This window comes from Littorina saxatilis, linkage group LG15, assembly GCF_037325665.1.
Source record: "Littorina saxatilis isolate snail1 linkage group LG15, US_GU_Lsax_2.0, whole genome shotgun sequence".
Taxonomy (NCBI): Eukaryota; Metazoa; Mollusca; class Gastropoda; order Littorinimorpha; family Littorinidae; genus Littorina; species Littorina saxatilis.
In genome coordinates, this window is record NC_090259.1 from 39,110,242 (window position 1) to 39,134,633 (window position 24,392).

The 24,392-nt window shown below is 43.5% G+C and overlaps 2 long non-coding RNA genes across 2 annotated transcripts; one reads left to right on the forward strand and one right to left on the reverse strand.

The window, feature by feature from the left end:
- The first annotated feature begins 343 nt into the window (after positions 1 to 343).
- On the forward strand, positions 344 to 7,877 carry LOC138949295 (uncharacterized). Its single transcript, XR_011450222.1, has 3 exons — positions 344 to 615; positions 987 to 1,139; positions 7,689 to 7,877. It is a non-coding gene; the product is annotated as an uncharacterized lncRNA (long non-coding RNA).
- Positions 7,878 to 11,154: 3,277 nt separating this feature from the next.
- Positions 11,155 to 13,482, reverse strand: LOC138948118 (uncharacterized). The gene is made up of 3 exons (XR_011449892.1): positions 13,057 to 13,482; positions 12,424 to 12,478; positions 11,155 to 11,416 (listed from the first exon to the last, which is right to left on the reverse strand). It is a non-coding gene; the product is annotated as an uncharacterized lncRNA (long non-coding RNA).
- Positions 13,483 to 24,392: the final 10,910 nt, after the last annotated feature.

Below are 24,392 nucleotides of genomic sequence, written 5' to 3' on the forward strand. Positions count from 1 at the left end.
ATTCCAACCCTTTAGCCCAACCATGGGTATGACATGTCAGTAACAGTGAGAAAGAGGAACAAGCGGTTCGTGTTAGACAGATGATTTTACACAGACGCTGCATTCATTTCAGAAAATCCGGTTTAGATAGCGGTCAAGTGTCAAGTAACAACCGGGTATACCTAGCTCTCGGCCGGGACGCGAAATTTTTTTTCACACGTCAGTTGCGGGCTTTCAATCCCGAAGGCTATTTCCGAGTAGCTACGAACGTAATCGGAAGTTCCGATGTGTTCGGATGCTTATCGATTTGAGTTGTCGTTCGTGTCTCGCTGACCCAGGAATGAGTGCAATCCGGGACCGAGCTACGAACTTTGCCGATTGCAATCTAGAAATGATCGTCACTGCTGCAGGGTCAATGTGTGAATTAATAGGATAGAGCGAAAAGAATGCACTCAGCACTCGCTCAATCCATGCTGAGGCTCATAAACTCCCAACCTGCAGAACATCATACAGACAGCAGTCTTTCTTTCCTCGCACCATTGGCGAATGGAACGCCCTCCCACCACAGGCAGTATCCTCAGCCTCGGACATTTTCCTCTCACTGATTGTCAATCATCGGTTTGGATCAACCAGCAGGTAAGTTATTGTTTTTAAAATCCAAGACATGACCATTGCAAACGTGGCCTTTGTAGAACTGAGCAAGATTCATCTGTTGTGTATGTCATGTGTGTGTTACTGAGTAACTGGGTGTGACTGTGAGTCACAGAGTGTGTGCTTGTTGTGTTCTTATTTTTTTTTACTCAAGTTTAGAAAATGCTTGATCTTTAATCTATATGCACAGAATCAAATGTTGCTGTATCAGTGTATGAACTATGGTTGTAAAAGAATAAACAAAACAATTACTGAATTAGTGAGTGATTTGGCTCTGATAGTGAAGTTGAAATAGTACTTATTTCATTTTCAAGACATGTTAATAGTTATGTTAATATTGTTATGGTTTTTTTCAGGCCTCCCGAGAAACCAGAGGTGATGTGCATCATTCATACAGCTCCTGTCTTTCAGTTCCAACAGTTTACCTTTAAACATGTATGGATACATGTACTGGAGAGGTATCAGGATGACTTGGCATGGTGCTTTACATTACAGACTACCCCTGAAGAGTAAGTTACACATTTATAAGGTATTGGTGATGGTAGTCTGTAGCTATAAACATGCATGTACTGATGTAGATCATTCAGCAGTCTTTTGTTCTTTGTAAATTGTATTACATTTACAAGTACTTTGTAGATGAAATTGTGCATGGTAATTCACTAATTGGTATAATGTACTTTCACTTTGTATACATAATGGTACAAATATCTTTATTTTCTCTCTCCTTCCCATCTTAAAGTTTGTTGCAACCCTATACTCATAAAGTGCATTATGCTGTTTGTATGAACATTGATTTGAACTATTGTGATGCAAGAAAGTAAAACATGAAATAGCTAGAATGAAAGATTTACTCATTACTGGAATTATTTTAAATACAGTCAGTCCTTTCCTTGGCTCACAATCACAGATCTGGCCAGTTTTTTTAATTTTTTACATGGAATAAGAGTTTAAATATATATATAGTAAAACGTATCAACACCCTGACTGCCCCTGCGCAGTGTTAGAATTTTCTGAATGACTTCACATCACATTTCTCAACAAAACTGTAAGGTGTCAACGCTAAATAGGGAATGTGTGTGGGATGAGGGCTCATGCTGTCAATTAAAAAAATAGTAAATTTCCATCACATTCCAGAAAAACCGCTCACATCAGCAGCATAACAAGATATCATGTCGCTAGAAAGGTTCTTGTGAGGAAGTCTTTTTAATTTTAATGATGAAAGATTCTTTTTAATTTTAATGATGAAAGTATATAAATAAATGGTTTTCACAGGAAGGAATGATGGCACCTGTAATATTACAGAACAATGTTTACAGTTTAGTTAATAGTTGTCACTGTCAGTATCACCCACACCATTCTCCATCCCACTGATTGTGTGAAGAACAAGTACATGTATTACTTCCTACCTACCTTCCGGCACCCCCACCACACACCCTCTTCTCAATACAAAAAACATATCCCCATCAGCGCTGTCACGAAGTGGTTTGCATGTGAATTTATTATGCGTGTTCTGCCCTTTTGCACTGTCTCTACCCTTTCACACCAAACACTTCAAAAACAGAACTTGGGAGGGTGCAGGCTCATTAATTCCTCAACCAAAAACAACAAACTTCTTCACTTTAAATACATCAATACGAACAACTTTTCAACACACAGTTCGCACAATCTTCCAGCTTTCACTCAAGGCATGTAAATACATATTATAACAATACTCTCTCAAATATAGATTAACGCACACAAGAAGGTACCAACAGACACTCACGAGTTCGTATCACGGCTCACTGCATGTCGCCAGTTCACTTACTTGTCCCGCTGAATCCTCGTAGAATAATGAATTGAGATGCCAACACACAGAATCTATGCTAACACACACCTTTCGCTGAAGATGCCAACACACACCTTCCACTGAAGATGCCAACCCGCACCTTTCTCTGAAGATGCCAACACACATCTCATGGAAGATGCCCACACACACCTTCCAGGTTTCTCCCCGAGAAACCCTTCCGCCCGTAGCGGAAACAACCGTCGTCGGCTACGACCGGTCTCGATGAAGACTCCACTCGTCTAGTCATCTGCGCAGAGGTGGTCCCTTGCTTCCACCGTCGTCTAGCGCTTCTCTCGTGTAAGGTCCCTCCCTTATACGCCATGGAAATCCCTCATGGAAACTCCTAAAGAATTTAACCAAGTCTTAATACAACATTCCGTACAGATTCAATATCCAAACTAACACTTAATCAATGAATAACACTCCCCATACAAAGCATGACCGTCTTAAACATAACATAAATGCCTAGCAATTATGTTCAAGAAATTCCCCATGAAAAACCGTGAAACAATTACATCAAGAATTCTCTCAACGCTTCACACTAAGATTGGGTGCACTTTATACACACTAACCTTTACGCTCCAGCTATGTATTCCAACGTCACTAATATACAACATAGTAAATCATTTACCTTAAGAGACCCGTCTCTTGAAAGAGTACTTGTTCCCAGAACAAGTCTGACACACGCTGAACAACCTTCCCGGTTGGAAATCTCACACGCTGTGACGTTATTTACCCCAGACCAGCTACATGTCTCAAACACAACTCACATCAAGCTAAGCCAGTTTTACGTGCAACACCCGAAACACGTGAATAACGCCAGTCCGGTCAGCTACCCTCGCCTGTACAACATTTAGGGAGGTTAAAAACACGACGTGGTTTCACCTCACAAATATGCTACTCACATCTTTGTGACATCCCCCTTCCCGGGGAAAAAAGAAAATTCTTGAGTTTTCTTTTGATCAAAACAACCTTCTTTTTCCACACATCCCATAAACCTGTGGTATGCTCTGATCTACGAATGACCTGGACAACATGTCTGTCAACGTATTCCTGTCTCATGCTATTGGATGAACCTCGAATGCTAATTCTTGCCGTTAAAGACACCACCGCATCACATGTTTTGAAAATGTCAACCATCTTTCCAAACACCTGTTCCATATCATCCTTTTGACTATCTGTCAAACCAGGATCAAAAACAATGTCTCCGATTGTCTCTTCCTTCCCCTTAGGCAATGTAGGTAACGGCAACGTTTTCCTCTCCTCAGTCAGAGGTAACACTGCAACTTTTGCCTCTCCACATTTACTTGGGAAAACATCATGACTGCCCCAGTCAGACCTCAGTGGAATGCTTTCGCGATATCCACTACTTACTTCCTCAACATCAACAACTTTCTCTGCACAACCTGCATACTTGTCAGCGCGTCTTACATACCTTTTCAACATGTTGGCATGGAAAACCTTTACTTTGCCATTCACGTTGATCTTGTAGTCTGTTCGGAAAACTTCCACAACAGAAAAAGGACCTTTCCACAACATCAACAACTTGTTTGAGCTTGAGGGCAACAACAACAGCACCTCATCACCCACTTGAAACTTGCGATCTTTCGCGTTTCTGTCATGATATGCTTTGTTTTTAACCGCCGTCTTCACACAGTTTTTGTCCACGACCTCACACACCTCTGACAAGTAGTTTTTCAGATCATACACATATTGGTATAGAGGCTTCTCTTCATCTTTCTCTGTCTGTCCTAACCAAGAACTTGCCAACAAATCCATTGGCCCTCTGGCCCTCCTGCCGAAAAGTAACTCGAATGGAGAAAACCCCGTACTTGCATTAGGCATCTCGCGGCACGCGAACAACAACGCTGGTAAGTACCGATGCCACAATCTTGGCTGGTTACCGATGACTTTCTTAATCATAGGCTTAATAGTACCATGGAATCTCTCCACGACACCATTTGATTGGGCATGATAAGGGGATGTGTGCACTGCTTTGATGGCTAGCAACCTCAAGATTTCCTTCATCATGTCTGACGTGAACTGACTGCCTCTGTCTGACAAAATCTCACTAGGAAATCCCATCCTTGCAAACACTCCTATCAACGCCTCAGCAACTGACACTGTGTCTATGTTCTTCAAGGGAATTGCCTCGGGATATCTAGTGGCAATGTCGATAACCGACAGGATGTATCTGTGTCCTTCCTCTGACGGCGGACTAAGAGGTCCCACCAGATCAATAGCCACCCTTTTGAAAGGTTCTGTAATTCTGGGCATAAAGTCCAGTGGGACGTTCGGAACTCTTCCCTTCGCAACAGAACGTTGGCAAATATCGCAAGAGTGACAATACTCACGCACATCCTTGTACAACCCTTTCCAGAAAAAGTTAGAATGTATCCTATCTATTGTCGTCTGGATGCCCCCATGACCTGCCAACAATCCGTCGTGTGCAATACCTAGAACTTCTTTCCTCAAAGGAACCGGGACCACAATCTGATCAACGATATTTCCATCTTTCCTGAATTCTCTCTTCTCTATCCATATGATCCTGAGCAAACTTAAACAAAGCTTCTGCCTTTAAGCCATGCTTCTCTCCCAACGCCAAATAATGATCATATGTGCTACCACCAGTATCACTATGCTCAGCCATCTTTACAATGTCAAAATATCAAAGTAATCTCAAAGTAATACAATGGATCAAGTAACACAAGTTTCACGAAATTGCTTTAGGTATCAAAAGTTGTATCATACACCACTTTCTCGCAATACTAAACACACACAAAAGAGTATCATAAAATACTAAACTAACAGAAATCTTGTGCCTTTTTAAAACAATCCTCAAATTGTTTACTACTTAACTATTTACACAACCAGTCTCAAAAATAAACAATAAACTTTATAGAGTTCAACAAAAAAATTATAATTTAGAAAATATCAGATTAAACAATCAATAGCAGCTTCAAACACTTGTCAATCAATGTCAAACTTAAACTAACAACTTTAGAACATCAACAACAACAAAAATAAAAAATAAATTAACTGGAAATTTCAAAGTTTCTCAAACCCAAATAACACACTTTAAATGAAAATTTCAATTCCACACACCACTAACCAGCGTCAGATCCTTTAAGGAAAATCAATCGCCCGAGCAAAACCAAAACAAAATTTAAATATTCACACAACAACAACAACCAAAACAAAAAAAAATTTACCCAAAATTTTGTCTAAGTACAAATGTTTACAAATTATTACTAACCACAAAAATTTTTTTTTTTTAAAAAACCACAAAACTTCCCCCAAACCAACAACTAAATATCAAACACTAGTATAGGGGAGATAATCACCCTATTACTAATCCAACTACAAATAGGAACAACAATAACAATAATAAACAAAAACACTTTTCAAGCCAGAGTACACAACTAAAAAAAATCAGAGTCCAAACAAAAAAAAATACAAAATTTCAGAATTTATACACACAAAAAAAATGGCACACCCTATACTATTTTATTTAAAATAAGCCTGCACCTCAACGACACCAATCATACACAACAATCAATCCAAGATAGAATCTAAGAAAAATAGTTTTTAAAAAACTTATAGGAAAGGGAGCTAGAATTTAGATAGAAAGATAGATAATAAATACACAGAAAAGGAAGCAAACAGAAACTAAGGCCCTCTCTACGTAAGAACTATACAACTACGTAGACCCCTAGAGCTGGAGAGGGGGTGTCCAATAACATACACATAAACAAACTCACTACAACACGCAAAGTATCAAAGTATGTATATTTAGCTACCCTGTAAGCACTTATCAACCACTCACGGAAAGGGAAGCAACTGCTTTTTAACTACAACAAAAATCTATCCTTAGAACAAAAACCTATTTAGGGCTCCGTCGGGGTCACCACTGTCACGAAGTGGTTTGCATGTGAATTTATTATGCGTGTTCTGCCCTTTTGCACTGTCTCTACCCTTTCACACCAAACACTTCAAAAACAGAACTTGGGAGGGTGCAGGCTCATTAATTCCTCAACCAAAAACAACAAACTTCTTCACTTTAAATACATCAATACGAACAACTTTTCAACACACAGTTCGCACAATCTTCCAGCTTTCACTCAAGGCATGTAAATACATATTATAACAATACTCTCTCAAATATAGATTAACGCACACAAGAAGGTACCAACAGACACTCACGAGTTCGTATCACGGCTCACTGCATGTCGCCAGTTCACTTACTTGTCCCGCTGAATCCTCGTAGAATAATGAATTGAGATGCCAACACACAGAGATGCTAACACACACCTTTCGCTGAAGATGCCAACACACACCTTCCACTGAAGATGCCAACCCGCACCTTTCTCTGAAGATGCCAACACACATCTCATGGAAGATGCCCACACACACCTTCCAGGTTTCTCCCCGAGAAACCCTTCCGCCCGTAGCGGAAACAACCGTCGTCGGCTACGACCGGTCTCGATGAAGACTCCACTCGTCTAGTCATCTGCGCAGAGGTGGTCCCTTGCTTCCACCGTCGTCTAGCGCTTCTCTCGTGTAAGGTCCCTCCCTTATACGCCATGGAAATCCCTCATGGAAACTCCTAAAGAATTTAACCAAGTCTTAATACAACATTCCGTACAGATTCAATATCCAAACTAACACTTAATCAATGAATAACACTCCCCATACAAAGCATGACCGTCTTAAACATAACATAAATGCCTAGCAATTATGTTCAAGAAATTCCCCATGAAAAACCGTGAAACAATTACATCAAGAATTCTCTCAACGCTTCACACTAAGATTGGGTGCACTTTATACACACTAACCTTTACGCTCCAGCTATGTATTCCAACGTCACTAATATACAACATAGTAAATCATTTACCTTAAGAGACCCGTCTCTTGAAAGAGTACTTGTTCCCAGAACAAGTCTGACACACGCTGAACAACCTTCCCGGTTGGAAATCTCACACGCTGTGACGTTATTTACCCCAGACCAGCTACATGTCTCAAACACAACTCACATCAAGCTAAGCCAGTTTTACGTGCAACACCCGAAACACGTGAATAACGCCAGTCCGGTCAGCTACCCTCGCCTGTACAACATTTAGGGAGGTTAAAAACACGACGTGGTTTCACCTCACAAATATGCTACTCACATCTTTGTGACAAGCGCACAGCAAAGTCTGAATGTGCTCAGTAATACATTTTCTTTATTTTCCAGGAAGTGAGGTGCCGAGATATGATGTGCAGGCAGCTTGCAGAGTGGTGCCTGGCTTTGCTGAGGATGATGATCAGATTCAGTCCATTCTGTGCTGACAGAGCTACCAGAACTGACCCACACTGCTGGCATGACCTTTACAGCTGCATTCAACACTTTACTTTTACGCTGGTAACTTTACGGTTGCTCTCTCTCGATTGAGCATTTTTATTTTAACTAAGGGGAAAAAGTAAATGCCTCTGCAGAGATTCGAACCTAGGACCTTGAGATTTTCAGGCCCATGTCCTAACCACTAGTTTTTTTTATTGTAAGATGGATATGTCTAGTGGATGCAGCTACATGTACTAATGTGCCAAATTCATGCGAGTACTAAATATTGTGAATGCATTGGTATTCCTAGGCTATCACACATGTGAGACTGCCTTTTCTTACTTTTGTGAAATGTGTGAACTCACTTTGTTTACCTCTTTGTGTTAATAAATGCAGTTTATCAGTTACCTCTGTTGGTTTCTTCTGCAAGTATGTCAAATGGCCCACACACACCCTCATGCGCACACACACACAGACACGCACAAAATCAGATCTCAAGTGTAAGTATTCCTTTTGCAGTTTTATTTTAATGCCCATAATCAGTCAAACAAATAATTATATCATCACACTTGCACCTAAGCTTAAAGTAGCAGTCCTGCATACATGTGTAATGTGTAAATGTTTCAGGTCACCATCTGTCCTGGCTTGAACATGCAATAAGAACACCTCTACACAAACACACGTACAGTCAACTGGCTAGCTGCTTCCCTGTAAGGCATATTTGTCTATGAATTAATCGATTTTCCGCAGACAGCAGCCAGGTAGTGGATCTTTAGTATATGTCCAAGCAGACGGTTGATCTTATTACAACACATCAAGGAAATATTTAAAAAAAACTGATTCCAAAATCTAACCTTCCAAAGTTCATAATCAATAAAGAAGAATGGTATGTTACTGGAACCCTTTATTTATGACTTAAGGCAATGTGCGGCAGTAAAATTACCAAACTTAAAGGTACTGAACTTGTCAAATCCAGGTGCACGGATCCCCTGGGGCTTTTAGTCATACCTCAGGCAGCTATCCGTTAGAAGAACTACCAAGTTTCATTGACTTGCACCCAAAGAGTCAAGAACTGCGATTTTTTTACGAATTAATTTCGGACTCTGTCCCGGCTGGTCTTGACCTATTTTTGGATCTAAATTTAGATCAGGTAGATCACCACATCATGCACAAAAAGACACGTCACTGCAAACTATGTCAGACATCATCATGAGTTTGTGTAAAACAAAATGGATGCCGGAATCACTCATTTGAATCAAACTCAGACCAAACACCACGTTTGTTTGTTTGTTTGTTTGCTTAACGCCCAGCCGACCACGAAGGGCCATATCAGGGCGGTGCTGCTTTGACATATCACGTGCGCCACACACAAGACAGAAGTCGCAGCACAGGCTTCATGTCTCACCCAGTCACATTATTCTGACACCGGACCAACCAGTCCTAGCACTAACCCCATAATGCCAGGCGGAGCAGCCACTAGATTGCCAATTTTAAAGTCTTAGGTATGACGCGGCCGGGGTTCGAACCCACGACCTCCCGATTACGGGGCGGACGCCTTACCACTAGGCCAACCGTGCCGGTTCCAAACACCACGTAATAACTAGGTTAATTTATGCACTCGCGTGAACAAGAAACTGTCGAGCTTCACAGATGTCGTCGTTGGGTAGTTTTGGGTTTGTTTTACTACCATAGGAGGATTTTTGAACTGTAAATGCACTCAGATGCAACAAAAACGCAAAACTAAGGCTGCGAGCTGCATTGTGCCTTTAAACTTGAAGAATAGTCAAGGAATAACTTGGTTTTCTGGTTAATTCTTGAAGTGACTTATTAAAATGAATGAAAACATTGTGGATGGATATAGACTGCTGTTGCTATGGAATCTAGCATTAACAGCGCCATATGGGATTTCTAGAAAACAGTTTTACAGCAACATCATACATCAGAAATTCATAATATTTAAGGATACACATGTATTATATCTACAATCATAAAGAACGTGTTTTTTGTTAAAAACTACAGTTGAATTTAAATTAATTATTGTAATGAATATGCAGTAAGAAATTCGTTCATCCTCATGACAAAAGATATCAAAATTCAACTGTAGTCTGTTGTCAAAAATCGTTCTATATGATTGTAGATTGATACATGTGTATCTTTGTGCCAAATATTAGGAATTTCTGATGTATGATGTCGCTGTTAAACAGTTTCCTAGAAATCCAATGTAACGACTGTTTCCATCTACGTCGATCAGTATTCACAATTCTCCGAAAGCGGCGTATGGCTGCCTAAATTCTTTCTTTCTTTCTTTATTTGGTGCTTAACGTCGTTTTCAACCACGAAGGTTATATCGCGACGGGGCTGCCTAAATGGCGGGGTAAAAAGGATCATACACGTAAAAATCCACTCGTGCAAAAACACGAGTGTACATGGGAGTTTCAGCCCACGAACGCAGAAGAAGTATTCACAATTGTTTTATTTATTTTTATGCAGAAAACCAGGTTATTCCATGTATTTTCCGAATTCAATTTTACTGCCGCACATTTCCTTAAAGGCACAGTGCAGCTCACAGCCTTCGTTTTGCGTTTTTGTTGCAGCTGAGTGCATTTACAGTTCTTCTTCTTCTTCTTCTTCTACGTTCCCGGCTTTACAGTTCAAAAATCCTCCTATGGTAGTAAAACAAACCCAAAACTACCCAACGACGACATCTGTAAAATGTAAGATTTACTGAACTTTGACCCAGCAGTTTTTGTAAGTGGACAGGCCTTAGTTTTATTTCGGTGGCATAATTCAATGCGCTTCGTCAAAATGTCTTGAACTGAAAACAAAAGCAGACGCAAGACTTATGGTCAGTTGGAGTTGTCTCCCGTACTCCTAACTTGAATGTGCTGCAGACAGGTGTACCCAAACAGCTCATATCACAAACGGTTTGGAATTCCCAAAAACGCAAGATCCGCACTGCACAACTTCAGTTCAGCGCTCGGTCTCTTTTTGAAAATGTGTATCTTGAGAGAAAAATATAGAATATTGCACCGTCCAAAGCCAAAGGAATTGAGTTCTTATGGGACAATGACAGCGCTCAGTTCAAATCGATAGGAGAACTTTTTAAATGAGGCAGGGCCGGACTACCGGGGGGGGGGGGGGGGGTGTTATGGGGGTTCCGCAACCACCACCCCCCTCCCCTAGCCTAAACATGTACCTCACTTATTTAAAACATTTTTTATGATTGTTTATTTTATGCCGTTTCATGCAAGGAGCGACCATTTTCCTATCTCAGAATATAGATAGCTTCGCCCCCTGACCCCCACAATATAGGGGCTCTGCCCCTTGACCCCGCCAAGGGGAACATCCCCCTGGACCACCACTGGCAACCCCCCCCCCCCCACCCCTCCTCTTAGCCTAGTCCGGCCCTGTGAGGCGTAGCGGGCCTTTAAAACATTGACAAAAATGTACAATAGCAACAAGTTGTAATGCTCAATACAACCAATACTGAGTGGACATTTACAATACTGGGAAACAGTTCTTTTTGTCCGGTGATCCTCTGCGGCTGTTGCTGTAGTTTCCCCATCGATCATAGCTGGACTTGGATAGCACTGCTTTTCATCCACATTTACTGGCCAGGTCTTCGTCATCTTCAGTCACTACTGACAAATGAATGACTCAATGAGAAAGGAACGAATCTTAAACACAACGACAAGAACAAGTCTAAGTATGAGTATAAAGGAATAAGTTGTGTACTGTTTGTAACTGACACACATTCACACACTAAACCCACATAAATGCCAAGAGCTTAAACATTCTTTTTCCCTGGTAGACAAGTTCAAATAAAATCCCCCGACTCCCCCCCCCCCCCCTACTGCGTCTGATTTTTGGTTGGAACCCCAAAGACAGTGATTAAGTGGATTTACATTATAGTCAAGGCTGTTTTCAATGTAACTTGTAAGCTACAGAACATGTAGTGATGTACACACATACAACTTTAACTTGTCTACATTTGTCTGTCTGTCACCCTATTTGAATACATTCAGTTTACTCATTCAGTCAACATTTCACTGAATGTAAAACGACATATTATTCTAGAAAGATATCAATGCCACTGCCCTACATTATCATAGGAATCATGTGTGTCAAGTTCTATTATTATTTTCCTTTTAAAGTTTTACGCTCTCTGTGCTCTACACACATGCATAATATACATGTTATACATACTCAAAAAAGGAAAATAATAATAGAACTTGACACACAGTTTCATTGAGATAATTATATCCTGACAGTGACAGTGTTTACTGCAATGCATTTTTTTTTTAATCAAACATACACACTGAAAGTCATGCGCTTCTAGTATATTAGTAATGGTTCCAATACGGGAGGAAGTGATCACCATACTGGTGAAATAAGGCTAAGAGCTTGTGGTTTGGAGTCTAAGTCAGTAGGTGTTCATTATTTTATTATTATCCCTGAACCTGAATTATAAAAAAAACAAAAACACTCTCTCACAGTCTTGCTCACAGTCACACACGCACACCTCCACATGAGTTATTCTGACCAGAACTTGAGAATGAGAGAGAGGGGAAGGAAAAAACACACTGTATGTCATAACACTGACACTGACAGTTGTACATACATGTATATATATAATAAAACCTTTTACCTGATTCGTCGCTGGCCATGCAGCAATCGGTTGGCTTTTTCAGCTGAGAGGAGACCTGCAATAAAATAATAGATGAAGTACCAATCATGTGAACATCACTTTCAAAATGGTGAGTACTAGCAGAGCAGTAGAACCATTGATTGCCTTTCAAAGAAACGCACTGTAACCAGCCAGCCTGGGTAAGTCAGCAATTTGATTCTTGAACTAGCCTCCAACCTGCTTGCAATTATATTCCGAGAAGGTTATCTATTTTTAATTCTAGCATTAAAACATTTGACCAGCACTAGCTTTGATTTTTTATTCACTGTCTTGGAAGTTGGATTCAATCTTAAAAAAAAGGATTTTTAAAATATTATGACTCATGCATCTCGAATTGGGTCAAAAACAGGTCGCAAAAACGTGGCAGTGGTACTCTTCTTCTTCTCCGCATTAATGAGGAAATCCCTGTACAGGGCAACTATCTTCGTACCTGACGTAAGGCAAGGATACATACACGTACAGGTACATGCATCCAATGTTGTTGTCAGAGACTGACACTCAGTGACTGTCAGTGACAGTGAGCGGAGTGACACATGTTGCAACACATACTCGCAAAGACCCACTCTAAGTATAAAACGAAACATGGAAACTTACCTCTGGTTAATATGCAATGGTTCGCCCGTCTCAATTCTCTCGCATTAGCAAACATCATTGGAGATTCTTTCCGAATTGATCACCTTCGCTCCTTGCCTTGGACTGCCATTTTGTAACTTGACTAAAAACCGAAACGCTATAGGTCTGACAAACCACGCTCAACGTCCAAAATAACTTGAGGAGGAAAAAAAAAGAGCCCACAATCTTTTTTGGGGCAAAAACGTTGTTTTGAAATCTCCGAAGCTGCTTGCAAAGTCAAAGATGACGCAGAGATCTGTACAGTATCTCCCTGGATGACGCAAGGATAGTGTTCGACTCGGCTCTTTGACTTGGTAAACATCGGAACTTCCGATTACGTTCGTAGTTACTCGGAACCAGCCTTCGGGATTGAAAGCCCGCAACTGACGTGTGAAAAAAAATTTCGCGGCCGGGACTGCCATTGTGTGTGTTCGGCGAAGCACGATACAGGAAACCTAAACTGTAACCCTCCTTCTTCAGGCGTAATATATCAATAGGCCAAAAAAAAAGTCTGTTTACGGTAACATAGGCCAACAAAAATAGGCTCGGTAGCTCGGGATTTTTTATTTTGTAAAAAAAATTGTCTCCCAAAAAACATATTTTCAAGATATTTTGCCAAAAAAAACAAAGACTTTTTTTTCTTTCAATTTTTTAATTTCTTTTCTTTTTTCTTTTTTTCCCCACATGCCAAAAAAAGTCTAGGGTCGCGCGAAAAAATAGGGTCGGTCGGGATACCGTAAACAGACTATTTATTTGTTTTGGCCTTAGTCTTGACTATCTGCATTCATATATATATATATATATGTGTGTGTGTGTGTGTGTGTGTGTGTGTGTGTGTGTGTGTGTGTGTGTGTGTGTGTGTGTGTGTGTGTGTGTGCGCGTGTGTGTGTGTTTGTGTGTGTGTTTGCGTGCGTTCGTGCGCGTGTGTGCGTGTGTGTGTGTGTGCGCGCGCGCGCGTGTGTGTGTGTGTGTGTGTGTGTGTGAGTGTGTGTGTATGCGCGCGTGTGTTTGCGTGTGTGTGTGTGTGTGTGTGTGTGTGTGTTATGTGCGTGTGTGTGTGTGTGTATGTTAGTTTGTGAATCAAATACAAGACAAAGGAAAACAAATATGTTGTTGTTGTGTCTTCATTCGACTAAGTGCACAAAAACAACAAAAAAACATGTATTTCACCACAACATGCATGCACTTTTTAACAACATTTACATGTTATGTTTCCACAGTCATTGTAACAGCCGCATCTGAATGTCGTGAGTACAAGATTATTATTTGCATCTGCTCGTTGTGTGGGTTTTTTTTCAGCTCTTGAACTTTTAACACAACGAACTCCTTGTAACCGAGTCAAAATCTTCAAACTACTCTTATAATTTAAAGTGATGTGCAGATGTTATTATTGTTGTGGATGGTCGTAATAACAGTGCTTATTTTTGTTGCTGCTGCTGTTGAGTTTATCATTGTTGGTGTTGTTGTTGTTGTTTGTGTTGATGATGTCGTTGTTGTTGTGTTTCTTTTGCTTCATTGTTGCTGCTGCTGTGCACGATATGATTTATGTCTGAATTTTCTGGATTCTCATGTAGATTTAAACATTAACATCCCTCACGGTCTCTTTTACTTAAAGCACCAGAACTGAACAATAAATGTCTATACTGTGTATTTCATGAAGAATTGTAGAATATTACTTGACTGTTGCTTACTTTGATTGATCTTGACAAGATTACTCAAACCCGAATCTAGTCGAGTTTGCTAATAATTATATGAACATTTGATTTAACTCTGAATGTCATTGTTTTATCATTAGCACACCCACTTCCACTTCCACACACATACAAACACACACACACACAAACACACACACACACACTAACACACACACACACATACAAACACACACACATACACACATACACACACACACGCACACACATACACACACACATACATACACATACACACACACTCACGCACCGACACAGACACGCACACGCTCACACACACACACACACACGCACGCACGCACGCACACACACACACAAAGGCGTTTGCTTACCTAATTGTTTGCAAATGAACGAAACACAGGTATCTCATATACAAAAAATCACCTTGGAATGCCGGTTATCTAAAGTTCGGCTCTCGAGAAAATTGCTCAGAATAGTACTGTTTTTTTCGGCAGGTGGTCGGTACAGACCCAGCATGCAACAGGCTGCAAGGAGACTGGCGAAGGGACGTGACGTGAAGAGACGGGGAGGTGTCAGGTCTTACCACACACTGTCAACAACACTTTACACAGATCCCGCTCACTGTTCTTAATGCGTTTACACTTGTTTACACATGTATCTGTGCTTTGTAAGCAACCTTTATAGTAACACGATGCACACTTTTTAATTGACGTTGACATCTATTCATGGAAACTATTGTTCATTGTTGTAAGCTGTCCAGGTACAAACACAGCTGTGGTTCCAATGAGACCCACCAGACCTCAGTGTGCACACAGTGGAGAAGGGGGCTGACCAGACACTGACTATGACAGGGATAGCGTTGTCAGTGACTCTGTGTCAAACGAGCAGTAGGTAGACGGTAAGAGTGTCACAGGGTAGACACTAAACTGACTGAAATACAACATCATGGTCACCTGAACAAGGGACGCTGGTGTTCTGCTGACTGTTGGTGCTACTACAGGGTAATATTGAGTAACTACATGTGATTTGTTTGAGTCTACATCCTGCGCTGAGTGTGAGACACGACGTCAAGAACACCATGGCAAGCCCAGAAAAGAAAGCCCGTTATGACGTCAGCAGGCAGGTGAAGGACGCGATGGAGCGGGATGACTGGGCAGAAGTAGCACGCATCCTCTCTGAGTGCAGCCGCCGTGACTCGGACAGTGTCATGACACAGCTGGTCAACAGAGACCAGTGGAACGCTGTGAAGCAAGTCATACGATGTGTCGGTGATGAAGAGCGCACGTGGGACATAGGCGGCGTCTTGGTGAAGAACATCATCCTCCTCTCAGTAGCTGAAAGAAACTGGCGGGGGATTGGTGAAATGCCACACGAACGTTTCCTTCATTCCACACTCAGGTGGATTCTGCAGCAGGCCTGCACACGAGCCCAGCAAACAGACATCGTGCAGTATGTGTTACCTCACTGTGAGGATGACCAGCTGGGCTCTGCACTACAACAGCTAGTGACACACGGCCTGTGGTTTGCTGTAGGCAGGATGTTACAGCTAGGAGTTGATAATGAACAAGTCAGATGGGCATGCATCAGGGCCCGGGAGGAAGTTCTGATCATTTACTTTGTTCCATCTTGCCCGAACAGTGCTTTAGAGTTCCTACTGACAGAGCTTGTCTCCCAACGCATGTGGCATGCTGCTAGTCGTGTATTGATGCGAGGTGTCAGTGACAGTCAACACTGCTGGGCCCTCAAAGAAGCCTGCTGCTGGGCTGAAGGCTGGCAAGTCAAAAATCACATTCTACCTGTATGTACACATGGTCAGTGTAATTCTGTGATGACAGATCTTGCTTTGGAGAGTCAGTGGAGGAGCGTGGAAAAACTGTTCCGCTGTGTCGGCAATGCATCCATGACTATGATCGGAAATAAAGTGCACATGGACAACCAGTGCTTGCAGTTGATCACGAGCAAAGATTGGATTAGCACCCTTGATCTTCTAGCGATCAACAAACGGGGCAGTGAAGAGGTTCACAGATTTTGTAAAAGACTGATGGGAGATGCGACAAGTGAGTTTCTAGTTTTTCACAGACACAATGATGTGTTGGAGCCTGTTACATTCGACGCAGACTTTACTTGGGTTGATGGAAAGCAAGGTGTTCCACGTAACGCTAGAGACCTGAATAATGTGTTTGCAGTTATAGGCAATATCGTCACCACAGGTCGTCACAATGAGACCGTAGTTTGCATCATTCCCCAGTGCACTGGCCGTCAGCTGGACTCTGTCTTCACACAGTGTTTTGACAAGTGGCTGAGGAGCAGTCCAGGTCATGAGTTGGTGTGTAACTCTACTGACATTGCATACCCGTGGACACTACATATCTTAAATGTAAACAATGCAGAAGCTCAAACAACCATAATTGCATCCTCCAAGAGCACAGAGGATCAGCTTAACAGTGTGCTGAGACAGATGCTGACACTGCCTGCATGGTGGGCTCTGGGCAAAGTGATGGAGCAAGGCCTAGACAACGACAGCATTAACAAGATCCTGAAACAAACCCTGCTGTATGACGACGACCAGATGATTGTGGAACACGTACTGCCACACTGCACAGACTCACAGACCGACCTGATCGTGACAGAGTTGGTGTCTGCAGGTCAGTGGAAGTCTGTGACAAAACTCGTGCAACTCGTCGGTGACAGGAAACAGACTTGGACAGTGGGGGAAACCAGCGTGGACACAACACTGCTACACCTGGTAGCTCGAGGGATGTGGGGGGAGGTGGGTGACATGTTACAGCGAGGTGTGAATGACAAACAACGTCGGTGGTTGATACATATTGCCAGTCACCATGCCGATTCAACATATTTGCTGGACGACATTCTTCTTCACTGTGCTGACGACCAGCTGGACTCTGTGCTGGCAACACTGGTGGAACGACGTCTGTGGCGGGCTGTAGGAGAGACGTTAAAGCGAGGTGTCAGTGAAAACGTGAAACAATGGGCAGTGCAGGTAGCTTGCAGTTGTTGTTCTGACCTCTTTATAACAGAGAGCGTGCTCTGCCACTGCGCTGACGACCAGCTGGACTCTGTGCTAACAACACTGGTGGAACGACGTCTGTGGCGGGCTGTAGGAGAGGTGCTGAAGCGAGGTGTCAGTGACTCTGTGAAACGATGGGCAGTGGAGAAAACATGTCAAGACTGTGAGAAATCGTATCTTGTGGGTGATGTTGACAACTACATAATAAAGTACATACTCCCTCACTGTGCTGACGACCAGCTGGACTCTGTGCTGACAACACTGGTGGAACGACGTCTGTGGCGGGCTGTAGGAGAGGTGCTGAAGCGAGGTGTCAGTGACTCTGTGAAACGATGGGCAGTGGAGAAAACATGTCAAGACTGTGAGAAATCGTATTTTGTGGGTGATGTTGACAACTACATAGTAAAAAACATACTCCCTCACTGTGCGGACGACCAGCTGGACTCTGTTTTGACAACACTGGTGGAACGACGTCTGTGGCGGACTGTGGGAGAGGCGTTGAAGCGAGGTGTCAGTGACTCTCCGAAACGATGGGCAGTGATGGAAACATGCAAACATTACAATCACGACTACAACTACATGGGCGATGTTGGACATCTGATAATTGATGATCCAAGCAATTTCGAGTATGATTATGACGATGGCGTTGATACATGTAATTGCCCTGTTACTGATACAACGTTACATGACATAGTGTCGCATTGTGCTGACGACCAGCTGGACGTTGTGTTGGAAACACTAGTTAAACGCGGTCTATGGGGGGCTGTAGTACAGTTGTTTAGGCGAGGTGTTAGTGGCTCGCAGAGAAAATTCATAATAGAGAAAGCGTGTACATGTTATGAAGAGCCTTGCATTATACAGTATGTACTTCATCATACCGAAGAAGACCAGCAGGACGTTGTGCTGAAAATTCTCGTTAAACGAGGTATGTGGCAAGCTGTAGTAATCCTTTTTAGGCGAGGTGTCAGTGAAAACATGAAACAATGGGCAGTGCAGGTAGCTTGCAGTTGTTGTTCTGACCTCTTTATAACAGAGAGCGTGCTCTGTCACTGCGCTGACGACCAGCTGGACTATGTACTGACAACTCTGGTGGAACGACGTCTGTGGCGGGCTGTAGGAGAGGTGTTGGAGCGAGGTGTCAGTGACTCTGTGAAACGATGGGCAGTGGAGAAAACATGTCAAGACTGTGGGAAATCGTATCTTGTGGATGATGTTGACAACTACATAGTAAAGTACATACTCCCTCACTGTGCTGACGACCAGCTGGACTCTGTGCTGACAACACTGGTGGAACGACGTCTGTGGCGGGCTGTAGGAGAGGTGTTGAAGCGAGGTGTCAGTGACTCTGTGAAACGATGGGCAGTGGAGAAAACATGTCAAGACTGTGGGGAATCGTATCATGTGGATGATGTTGACAACTACATAGTAAAGTGCATACTCCCTCACTGTGCTGACGACCAGCTGGACTCTTTGCTGACAACACTGGTGGAACGACGTCTGTGGCGGACTGTAGGAGAGGCGTTGAAGCAAGGTGTCAGTGACTCTCCCAAACGATGGGCAGTGATGGAAACATGCAAACATTACAATCACGACTACAACTACATGGGCGATGTTGGATATCTGATAATTGATAATCCAAGCGATTGCGAGTATGATTATGACGATGGCGTTGATACATGTAATTGCCCTGTTAATGATACAACGTTACATGACAATCCAAGCGATTGCGAGTATGATTATGACGATGGCGTTGATACATGTAATTGCCCTGTTACTGATACAACGTTACATGACATAGTGTCGCATTGTGCTGACGACCAGCTGGACTATGTACTGACAACACTAGTGGAACGACGTCTGTGGCGGGCTGTAGGAGAGGTGCTGAAGCGAGGTGTCAGTGACTCTGTGAAACGATGGGCAGTGGAGAAAACATGTCAAGACTGTGAGAAATCGTATTTTGTGGATGATGTTGACAACTACATAGTAAAGTACATACTCCCTCACTGTGCTGACGACCAGCTGGACTCTGTGCTGACAACACTGGTGGAACGACGTCTGTGGCTGGCTGTTGTCCAAGTGTTGGAGCGAGGTGTCAGTGACTCTGTGAAACGATGGGCAGTGGGGAAAACATGTGAATACTGTGAGAAATCGTATCTTGTGGGTGATGTTGACAACTACATAGTAAAGTACATACTGCCTCACTGTGCTGACGACCAGCTGGACTCTGTGTTGATAATACTGATGGAACGACAACTATGGCTGTCTGTAGAGAAGGTGTTAAAGCGAGGTGTCAGCGACTCTGTAATACGGTGGGCAGTAATGCAAGCATGTGTTGCATCTGACGAAACAATTATTACACAACACATACTGCCTCACTTTGCTGACAACCAGCTGGACACTGTGCTGACAACACTTGTGGAGCGGCGTTTGTGGTTAAGTGCACAGCATGTGTTGGAGCGAGTTGCTGGTGACTTGAACAAAGAGTTTGATGGACAGAAAACGTGTGAACACTGCAGATCAGCGGGGGTCTATTTGAGTAAATACCGCACACATGATTCTGACTGTTTAGTAAACAAACCGTGCACCCCTCATTGTTCAGATGGCAATTTAGATTGTCCTACATCTTCGTTAACCAAAACGAACGCGTGCACAGCCGTGAGAAACATGTCCGGACGAGAAGTCAGTGACGCACAGCGACGTGAGAACATTAGAGCAGCATTTCGTCACGCAGATGAAGACACGCTCACAAAGATTATCGTTCCCTACTATGTTTATGACAGCCTACACTATGCACTCAAAACGTTGGCTTCACGAGGTTTTTGGTCTGCGTTTGTTGTGTTGCTGCATTATTCTATCATTGACACACTCTACATCTGGGCCGTTGCAAAAGACACAGAACCAAAAGACGAAGTGTTCTGGGACGTAGTCAGAAACCCTTGTGACGGGGTTAAAGAACTGACACCTGCGATGTGGAGGTCGGTCACCTGGTCAGGATTAAAGCGCTCTCTGAAACAGCTTCTTGACTGGAACACACCGCTGTGTGAAGTACTGTGTGAGTCACTGCTAGGTACTGTCAAGGAAATATGGCTAGGTGGACGAGAAAAGGAAATACATATTAAAGAAGATACAGTTATGGAGGAAGCTTTGTCAACAGTAGAACACTTGCACCAGCTGATTGCACCTGTTCTTATGGAATGCAAGACATATTATGTTTCAGATCTGTTGTCATGCACAGAAGGTGTGCGGCGTAAATATGCTGAGAGAAGATCAGCAATCTCTTTTCTTCTTCAGTTGTATTTTATCAAAAGTATTGTGCTGCAGTACTACAAACGCAAAGCATGGGAACAGATGACAAACACCATTCTGGTAGCTCTGACCACTGTCCCTGTTGTTCCTGACGTACAAAGTGTGGCCCTCAGAGTCATGCTACGTCACAACAGATGGGACGTCGTCAGACACGCATGTCTGTCCGGTGTGTGTGAGCAAGATCGGCGACAGTTTTTCCAGGCGGCTGTGAAGCAGAGACAGTGGAGCGCTGTCAAGCGGTGGTCAGACCACACACTGTATGACGATCAGCGTCTCTGGGCACTGGGGGAGGCAAGGCAAGAGAAGCGGTGGGACGTCTACTTAAAGCTGGCTGACCATGGACTCAGTGAGTGGGAGCGGGTGGGTGTCCTCTTCCGTGTGACCATGCACGCAGACTGGAAGCTTGTTCGTCACATGTTGACAACTGTGGCTGATGTGACAGACATGATAGACCTTCTGACCAACACACCAGGAACATTGTCAAAACTCGGGACAAAGAAGTATGAAGAACGAATGAGTGACTTTAGAGAATTTAAGAACAATCTGATGAAAGACACACACACACTGAAGACACTCAAGACTATGGCAAAGCGAAGAAAGTGGTGGGTCGTTCTGCACAATATCCGCCACAAACCAAACCTGGAACACACGCGTCGTGCACTGGAAGCTGCTGTGTCCAGTGAAGCGTGGCACGTGGCGATGCAGCTGGTGAGACTGGAGACTGACGTCACACGGCGAGACTCGCTGTTCCGTGACATGGTCAGACTGCGGCAGTGGGCTGTGTGTAGAGAGCTGCTAGAGCAAGGCGTCAGTCATAATTTGAGTTTAGAACTTCTTCCTGAATTCATTGAGCACTGTCAGTGGACGTTGGTTGCTATGGTGATGGAATGTACGATGGATGATGCCCGCAGAAAAAAGATCATGCATCAAGCAATAATGACGAGAGAAGGCAGCGTAGTGTGGGAGTGTGTCATCAAGTTGCAAACCCGTCTGTCTGTTGATGAACGAGAAGATTTGTTCCAACTTGCGTTTAACCGTGAGGTGTGGCAGGCAGTGAAACCGCTGATAGAGGAAAAGGACGTGACTGGAATCAGACATCGTGACACCGCTCTGCTGGAAGCCATTGAGCAGCACCAGTGGGATGTGGTGGATCACTGCCAACGTCACCACGCTGACATCAACATGAAGGACGATGACGGCCACACACCGATACACAGAGCGGCCAGGAAAGGGGACTGGGAGGCAGTGAAGGAGCTGACAGTGAGAGATGGTGATCCCAACCTGTTGGACAGTGAGGGCCTGTCTGTGCTGCACAGGGCGATTAGAGCTGAACAGTGGGACGCTGTGAAGTTGTTGATTCAGTTCCATGGAGACATTCATCAAGCTGCACGATGTGGTGATAAGCGCACGCCACTACAGATGCTGATTGACGCTCGTCAGGGGGAAGTAATCGAGTCCTCACTCATGTGGTGTCCTGACCAGCAGAAGGTTGTAAATAACAAAAGGGAGACAGCTCTCCATGCTGTGTGTCTGTCTGGCTGGCCTGGCGCCCTGCACCACCTGGTAGCCAGGAAGGTTGACCCTCTAGCTGTGACATATTTAGGACTAACAGCGTTGTGTTACGCAGTGCTGTGCGAAGACTGTCCACAGAGGATGGTGGCAGAGTGCATCAAGCTGGGCTTCAGCACACACCAGTCACACATCACTCACACTGAATGGAATCCCATGAGGCCTATCTGGTTTGGTTTAATGCCACACGATAAACTGAGACTGTTGATGTCCCCCTTGGTGCTGGCCGTGATGCGAGGCCTGCCTGTCGTGACACAGATGCTGTGTGAAGCAGGGGAGTATTCAAGCAGACAGTTGCGCGAGGTGAACGTTCACTTAGTCGAGCTGACAAAACCTGACACAGACAAAGGACAGAGATTTCGACACGCATTTTGCAGAGCGTGGAGATATGTTCATAATTGTGAATACCGCGATCCTGATTACTCGTTTGACACAGAGTTAATGGAACAGTCAGCTGACTACTTGCATCAGGTGTGCAGCACACCTCGCAGCCTGGTGTCCACGTGTCGCCTGGTGATCTCACGCTGCCTCACACTCAGCAAGACACGTCACAGAGACATTGCACAGCTCCCCCTGTCGCCCATGATGAAGAACTATTTGATGTTCTCTGACCTCACTGATCCACGGTATCCTGACCTGTCTTACAAAAGCTGAGTGTGGCTGCATGTTACCTTCTCCATGCAGACATCACCGTGGTACGACACAGACGGTACAGCTACACTGGCTTCCTTCTCCATGCAGACATCACCGTGGTACGACACAGACGGTACAGCTACACTGGCTTCCTTCTCCATGCAGACATCACCGTGGTACGACACAGACGGTACAGCTACACTGGCTTCCTTCTCCATGCAGACATCACCGTGGTACGACACAGACGGTACAGCTACACTGGCTTCCTTCTCCATGCAGACATCACCGTGGTACGACACAGACGGTACAGCTACACTGGCTTCCTTCTCCATGCAGACATCACCGTGGTACGACACAGACGGTTCAGCTACACTGGCTTCCTTTGCTGAGTGTTAAGTCATGACGTCACGGTAAAATCAATGATGAAAAAGTATGCTCGCTTTTTACGTTACGACACCGTGCTTTGGTTTAAACAAAACTTTATTCAATTTTAATCATGACAAGAACAATGCATGGATGATTACATACTCAAGCATATAATGCTTATTTTAAGCAATCATAGTAATTACAAAACAAAGGTTAGCATGATGGCGGAATAAATACATTAACTTCTTTCAGAAAACGAAAAAACAAAACAAAACAAAAAACAAGACAGATACACAAACAAGCAGAAAATGGGAAGGGGTTGGTGATACAGGAGGTGGGGAAAGGACACGAGAGAACATGAATAGGAGTTAAGCCCGCCACCGACCACAGTCGAACCACGCCGAAACCCGCTCGGCGAACATTCCACCGAACCAGTTCTGTATACCCTGATTGATGACGTGCTTTGGCCCGGAAGTTGCTGATTACGCGAGCTCTTCTTCTGGTTGTGTCGGTTGTTCTGATTGTTTTGGTTGTTTTATTTTGGCTAAAAGGCAGGAGCTACCATGAAAATACACCGTTTTTCATTTGACCACAACATTCTTCAAACAAAATTGCTTGCGTTAAAAGTTGGTGTGCATTTGCTGCAATGTATGCAAAATAATAGTACATGATAACATAAAAGATTATTTCTAAATTGACTTTGCAAAAATTATTAGAAACAAAACAAAAAGCGATGAATGGAA